Genomic DNA, 8,060 nt, shown 5'->3' on the forward strand with positions numbered 1-8,060 from the left:
GTGTGCCCTGGTCCCAATGGCAGTTCAGTTTTCAAAGCCTTTGCTGTGATACTTGGTCTTATCCCACATATGCTCCACTCGGAGGTTAGTTTGAGTGGTGTTTTATGTTGTAGTTCAGTTCTCAAAGTCTTTACTGTGTTGCTTTGGGTCTGCCCCATGCATGCTCAGCTCAGAGATGAGCCTGGGATTTGTGTTGGTTCATACACAGAATTAAAGAATTTCCTTCCCCAGCTCTCTCCTCTTTGTGATTCCTTTCACATTTTTCAGCTTTCAGGGGCACATTTCCTCAGTCCTCTGGCCAGAAGTGTGGAAGACCTTAGCATTTTTCTCCTTGTACTGCCTACAGCAGCTCTGCTGGAGACTTCTCTGATCAATGTCGGGAGAGAAAGTACATAAAAAATATGGGTAACTCACCCCCGTAGAAGTCACTTCTTCAAGGTTTTACTTCCCTTCTCAATCCACCTGCTTTTGCTTACTTTTCAGAGTTCTCAAGTAGTTGCTTTTATTCCCCAGAGATTTTAGTTGTTCTAAGTGGGAGAGAGAGACTGTAGTGGGCTTACTCCATCTTGGCTGGCACCAGAAATCAGTATATGTCCACAGTATTTCTTTTTTGTGAGAATCTGTGAGTGGTAAACTACTTCTTTGTTTGTCTCTAAATGTCTCCATTTTGCCTTTACTCTACAATGGTAATTTACCTAGGTATAAAATCCTACGTTGGTAATAACTTCCCTTTGAAAATATCATTCCATTGTCTTTTGTCATCAGTTGTTGGCTGACACAAAGTCTGCTAGTAATCTGATTTTCATTTCTTAGTGGTAATGCCTTTATTCTCTTGTGGCGTTTGAGATTCCCTTTATCATTAATGTTTTGCAGTTTCACTTCAGTGTGTCAAAAAAAGTACCCACAAACTTCCAAAACTCTCCCTAGAGGGCAGTATTGCCCCTGTTGAGCCCATAGCACCCCAGAGACAATTGCTATCTCTTGACTGAGATTGCTGTTTGGCCAGACACTAACTGGGTTGTGAAATGTGGGTTGTGGATCTCCAGTTTCTCATGATCTCTAAGGCTAGACTAATCCCCTTTTTATAGACAAAATGACGTGGATTCCAAAATTTCAAAGTAGAGGTTGTAACTGCAGTCCACATAATCCTCATTTCTGGGTTTATAGCCTATTAACTATTTCTTTCATTGATTCGTGGCAATCTGCAGCTTTCACTTAGGTTTTGCCTAACTTCCTTCAGTCCTTCATTGCTTTGTATTTCTTTATTCCTTTTAAGATATTTAAATATATTTCAAAGTCACTTAAAGCCACTTAAGGCCATCTCATCAGATCCTTGGCACCCTTTCCTTCCTTCCTTCCTCCAATTATTCATTTATTTATTTAACATTAATTGAGTTAATATGCCAGGTTCTATACTAGACCTGGGGACAGAGAGAGAAATAAAACCCAGACCTTTTTTCTCAAGGTTCTGTCAGCCTCTTCAATGCATTATTAATCCAGAGAAAACAGTTTCATGACGTAAACAGAGATTTAAGGAATATGTGAAGCTGTGCCAGAAAAGCCTTTCACTTAAATAACTTAATCTCTTTCTTAGTGAGTATGATATTTTTGGTCAGGAGAACTTGACCATTGTTCCTCAAGCTTCTATGAAGCTAGCTGCTGCTTCCTATAAAATACATTATTTATAATATTTATTGACCCATGTGCAGGGCGGTTGTGAGATATTTCACAATATTTACTGTCAAGTCTCATTCAATAGAGAAATTGTTACTGGAAATAGTAATTTTGGAAAATGTTATTTTGTCAGGCCGAATTATTTGTTCTATAACATCTTGTGCTAAACCTGAAAGTAATAAACAAGTATTCAAAATGAATCTGAGTATTTTTTTCTTTTATCAGTATTAATATCATTTTAAGTGGACATTTGACACCATTTAATTTTTGAGCAGAAATAATAGAAAAATAAATGTACTTGTATAATTTTAAAAGTTAATAAATATTTGTTACTAAATAGTAAAAAAAAAAAAAGAAGTAGTTGGTTGAGGTTAGGGTCATCTTTGTTCATCATAAGTGGTTGTCCAGAGCTTGGACTTTGAATTTCTATTTCATATGTTTATTAAAAATATGGAGAATCAAACTACGTATTTAGCTGTTTAAAAAAACATTTTAAAAGCATAGGTGTGCCTTATTTGGGGAAATAAACATTGTTAGTGAGAAACAAATAATTTGTATGACAGTTTTGCCTAAATCAAATTTCTGTTAATTGAATGCTCTTTCAAAATTTATTAGAGAAACTTATACATGTAAAAATTAGTTTTGGGGCTGACCCCATGGTGTAGTGGTTAAGTTTAGTGTGCTCTACTTTGGCGGCCTGGGTTCGAGAGTTCAGGTCCTGGGCGTGGACCTATACCACGCGTCAGCCATGCTGTGGTGGTGACCCACATATAAAGTGGAGGAAGATTGGCACAGATGTTAGCTCAGGGCTAATCTTCCTCAGCAGAAAAAAAAAAGTTTTAAACCATGAAGTACAATAGTAACAGGAAATATTATAATTTGCAATAACAATTTAAAGGAATCCTAGGGCTAAAATTACTGTGGAGTGATTTCATAGAAATATAAATATAGAAATATATTTATATATATGTAGAAGTATAGAAAAAAATATGAATGAATATATGTTCTCCTTCAAAGAGAGGAAGAATGGAAAAATAGAAAGGAGAGGAGATCATGGACTGGAAGAATTAATATTATTAAGATATCCATACTACCCAAAGCAATCTACAGATTCAATGCAATCTCTATCAAAATTCCAATGGCGTTTTTCACAGGACTAGAATAAATAATTCTAAAATTTGCATGGAACCACGAAGGACCCTGAATAACCAAAGCAATCTTGAGAAAGAAGAACAAAGCCTGAGGTATCATGCTCCCTGAATTCAAACTATATTACAAAGCTATAGTAATCAAAACAGTATGGTGGCACAAAAACAGACACACAGATCAATGGAACAGAACAAAGAGCCCAGAAATAAACCCATGCACATGTGGTCAATTAATCTATAACATAGGAGGCAAGAATATACAATGGGGAAAGGACAGTCTCTTCAATAAATGGTGTCTGGAAAGCTGGACAGCCACATGCAAAAGAATGAAACTAGACCACTATCTTACACCATACACAAAAATTAGCTCAAAATGGATTAACGACTTGAATGTAAGACCTGAAACCATAAAACTCCTAGAAGAAAACATAGGTAGTAAGCTCCTTGACATTGGTCTTGGTGATGTTTTTTGGATCTGACTCCAAAGGCAAGGGCAACCAAAGCAAAAATAAACAAGTGGGAGTGCACCAAACTGAAAAGCTTCTGCACAGTGAAGGAAACCATCAACAAAACGAAAAGGCAAGCTACTGAATGGAAGAAGATATTTGCAAGTCATATATCTGACAAGGGGTTAATATCCAAAATATATAAAGAATTCACACAACTCAATAACAAAAAAACAAACAAACTGATTTAAAAATGGGCAGAGGATCTGAACAGATATTTTGCCAAAGAAGACATACAGATGGCTAACATGTGTATGAAAAGATGCTCATCACTAATCATCAGGGAAATGCCAATCAAAACCACAATGAGATATCACCTCATACCTGTCAGAATGTCTATTATCAAACAGACAAGAGATAACAGGTGTTGGCAAGGATGTGGAGAAAGGGGAACACTTGGTGGGAATGTAAATTGGTGCAGCCACTATGGAAAACAGTATGGAGGGTCCTCAGAAAATTAAAAATAGAACTACCATATGATCCAGCAATTCCGCTTCTGGGTATATATCTGAAGAAAACAAAAACACTAATTCAAAACAATATATGCACCCCTGTATTCATTGCGCTATTACTTACAATAACCAAGATAACGAAACAGCCTAAGTGACCACTGAAAAATGAACGGATAAAGAAAATGTGGTATATATCCAATGGAATACTACTCAGCCATAAAAAAGAATGAAATCTTGCCATATGCGATAATATGTATGGACCTTGAGGGAATTATAATAAGTGAAATAAGTCAGACAGAGAAAGACAAATACCACGTGATTTTACATATATGTGGAATCTAAAAAAAAAACAAACAAAACAAACAAAACAAAACAAAACAAAACCCAGACTCATAGATACAGAGAATAGATTGGTGGTTGCCAGAGGGGAGAGGGGTCGGGGGAATGAAGTAGGTGAAGGGGATCAAGAGGTACAAACTTCCAGTTATAAAATAAATAAGTCATGGGGATGTGTTGTACAGCATGGGGAATATGGTCAATAATACTGTGTTAACTTTGTATGGTGACAGATGGTAACTAGATTTATTGTGGTGATCAGTTCACAATGCATACAAATGTCAATTCACCATGTTGTACACATGAAACTAATATAATCTTGTTTATCAATTATACTTCAATTAAAAAAAGAAAGGAGAGGAGATCCCTTATTTTCAGTTTTTTATTCACAATTTGATGTGTGGTCCTCCAGAGGATAGGACTAGTAGTTCCATTATTTTTGAAAATATTAGGATAGAATCCAAGAAATTAAGAAAAACACTGTAATATTGAAATTGAATTGAAAATATTCAAATAAATCCATGATTAAATAGTGTATTAATTATCTATTGCTATATAGCAATATTACCACAAACTTAGAGGCTTACCACAAGCCACGTTTACGATTTCCCACTTTCTGTGGGTCAGGAGCCTGGGATGGCTTAGCTAGATGCTCTGCTTCAGGGACTAACAAAGCTTCAACCAAGGTGTTGGCTGGGGCTGCAGCGGCATCTGCTTCCAACCTTATGTGGTTGTTGGCAGCTTTTCATTTTCACGTGGTTGTTGGCAGCAACTGTTCAGGCTGCTGGACTGAGGGCCTCAATTTCTTGCTGGCCATCAGCCAGAGGCTGCCCTCAGTTCCTTGCCAAGTGTCCCTCTCTGTAGGCAGCTTATAGCATGGCAGCTGGCTTCTTTAAAGCCAGTAAGGGAGATAGTCTCCTTGCGAGACTGGCATTAGTCATACATTCTATAATCTTCTATATGCAATCATGCACATCCTGTCACCTTTGCCATGCACTACGACTAGAAGCAATTCATGGTTCCTCCCACTTTCAGGAGGAGGGGAGCACAAAGAAGCATGAACATCAGGAGGTAGGGATCATGGGGGCCACCCTAGAGTCTGTCTGCCACAATATGTATATTTTTCTAGCTCTGTCCATTGAAATGGCCTAAAAGCAACGTCACTCCCGTAATAATGAACACCCCTAATGCTCAGGTTGTAGTCTCTGAAAACCACTCCCCATTAAAGGGAAGCTGAGCCATTTTTTTTCTTCTTCTCCCCAAAGCCCCCCAGTACATAGTTGTATATTCTAGTTGTAGGTCCTTCTAGTTCTGCTATGCAGGACGCCGCCTCAGCATGGCTTGATGAGTGATGCCAGGTCCGTGCCCAGGACCCAAACCAGTGAAACCTCGGGCTGCACAAGTGGAGCATGTGAACTCAACCACTTGGCCACAAGGCCGGTCCTGGAAGCTGAACCTTCTGGAGAAATAGCTTATTGCAGGGCTGGGACAGGAAAAGTACAAGAAGAGTCAGGGATATTTTGTTGTGCTAGATATCACCAAAGTTCTCAAAGATCAATGGAGTCATGTTCCACTGGCCACAGTCGTGACATTTAGGGCATCATAAAGACTAATGGGGCAATGAATCGAAACAGATGGAATCTACAAAAATCCATGATTTAACAATGATGTTCAAAATAGAGAAAATCTGAAAATTTTTGTCACCATTTGAGGCAGCTATTAAAGCAACTACTTACTATGAAAATTGGTAGTTAGTAGTAAAGAATTAAGCATTTTATCCTGCCTTTCCAGTAGAATCTGTATTTCAGGTAACCAAATATCCCCAATAGGTGAGAGAAAGCTCTACTTCACAGAAGGATGCCAATTAGTAAATGTAGAAGAGATGATAGATTTTGAAAAACATCACTTCACAAACTTTATTGAAATTACCGTGACCATTATCCTCGTCATAATGATTATCAATTGGTGTTAAAATGGATGAATGGCATTGGGTATTTTTAAAATGCAAAAGTAACAACGGTCACTTCCTAGTTTCAGGGCAAAAATATAACTGTACAATGGAGGGATTAGGAGTCATCACCTTAATCCAGAAATCAATCTTAACATCATTAATGGATTAACCACATATTATGTGTCTTTTGATGCAATTCAACATGAATACTCATCACCTATAGAGTATTCTAGCCAAAAATGTTTAATAAAAATGTTACAGGAAAAATAACGAACAGGGAATAACAAATAGAAGAACAAATTAAACAGCCCCAAAGGTAGTAACTAAACAAACCCAGAAGGTGGCACATTCCTCAGAACAACTGTAGGACCATCTCTTCAATAGCCAACATCAGAACGAAAGGAACCTAATAATCAGATGCTATATGTGGTCCTCGAACAGATCCTGATTTGGACCAAACAACTGTTAACGGCATTTTTGTGTCATTTGGGACATTTTTAACATAGTCTAGGTATTTGATGAAATGGACAGATGGAGTTTTTTGACTTAAAAGAGCAGGTTATAAAATAGCTTGCACACTGTGATCCAAAAAGTACGCGCACACATTATAGTACAGGGAAAGGTCTGGAACTACAGGTACTAAGGTGCTAACAGTGGTGGATCTCTGCGTGGGAGAATGTTTACAGTTTCCTATTGTTGCTGTAACAAATTACCACAGATTTAGTGGCTTAAAACAACACAAATTTATTCTCTTACAGTTTTGGAGGTCAGAAGTATGCAGCGAGTCTTATGGGACTAAAATCAAGGTGTCTGCAAAGCTGGTTCCTTTTGGAGGTTCCGGGGGAGAATCCATTCCTTGTCTCTTCCAGCTTCTAGAGGCTGCGAGCACTCCTTGGCTGCATCACTCCAACATCTGCTTCTATCGTCACGTCGCCTTCTCTGCTTTCTCACCCTCCTGCTTCCCTTCTATAAGGACCCTGTGATTACATTGGGCCCACATGGGCAATCCAGGATGATCTTCCCATCTCAAGATCCTTGACTTAGTCACATCTGCAAAGTCCCTTTCGCCACGGAAAAGGCTTCAGGGATCAGGTTGGGAGGGGTGGTTTCAGAGATTTTGAGGAGGGCCATTATTCTGTCTACCACAGAATGGGATGTTTTTACTTTTTATTTTTGTCTATGCTTTGTAGTTTTATGTGATACGTATATATTACTTAAAATGTATATACTTAAAATATATGTTAGAAGTAGAAAAATATTGTAGTTTAATATCAAATGACATGAAATGTGGTTATTTATGAACTTTTATTTGGCTTCCTGTGAAGCTTGAGTTTCACATCCAGTTATTTTCTTACATTTTATTTTTACTAAATCGGACAATTCCAATTCACAATTATATGTTGCCAGAAATGGCAGCAAGTGTTTGGTAAGTGGGTCAGAGACTTTTGTATATTGGATGGAACAAGGACCCATAAATTGAGAAGTCCTTTCTTCCATTCAGTGCTGCCCCTAGAGACTCGGTGGATGAACGATGAAACTCAAATTCTGCAAGGTTGAATGTTTCACCTAGGAGTGTGGGTCTCACTGGGGCAGTACCATGGGTCTGCTTTGAAAACACCTGGGGCTATTTTGGTTGTTACAGTGATTGACAGGAATCCCCTGGCAGGGATCTCCTGGCAGTTAGTGGGCAGGAGCCAAGAATGTCATATGTCCTTCAATGCATGTGACTTTCTTACAAGGATGAATTTTCCTACATCTTACCCAATTTTCAAATGTCCCCTTAGACATTCATGTGTATGAAAAACCTATTTGTAATTATCTGAGCCTAAACCTAACCTCATTTCACACGTAAAGTCAAAGTACTTTTTTCCTTTTCTAAAATTTATTTTAAAAAATATAGTATGCTTTTGCAAATTTGTATGTCACTCTTCTGGGGCCATGCTTATCTTCTCTGTATAATTCCAGTTTTAGTGTATTGCTGCCGGAGTGAGCA

General features: G+C 38.0%; 1 non-coding gene across 1 annotated transcript; it reads right to left on the reverse strand.

Annotated features, from left to right (window-relative positions):
• Positions 1-7,957: 7,957 nt before the first annotated feature.
• On the reverse strand, positions 7,958-8,060 carry LOC139081230 (U6 spliceosomal RNA). Its single transcript, XR_011536353.1, has one exon. It is a non-coding gene; the product is annotated as a U6 spliceosomal RNA (small nuclear RNA).

This window comes from Equus przewalskii, chromosome X (assembly GCF_037783145.1).
Source record: "Equus przewalskii isolate Varuska chromosome X, EquPr2, whole genome shotgun sequence".
Lineage (NCBI taxonomy): Eukaryota > Metazoa > Chordata > Mammalia > Perissodactyla > Equidae > Equus > Equus przewalskii.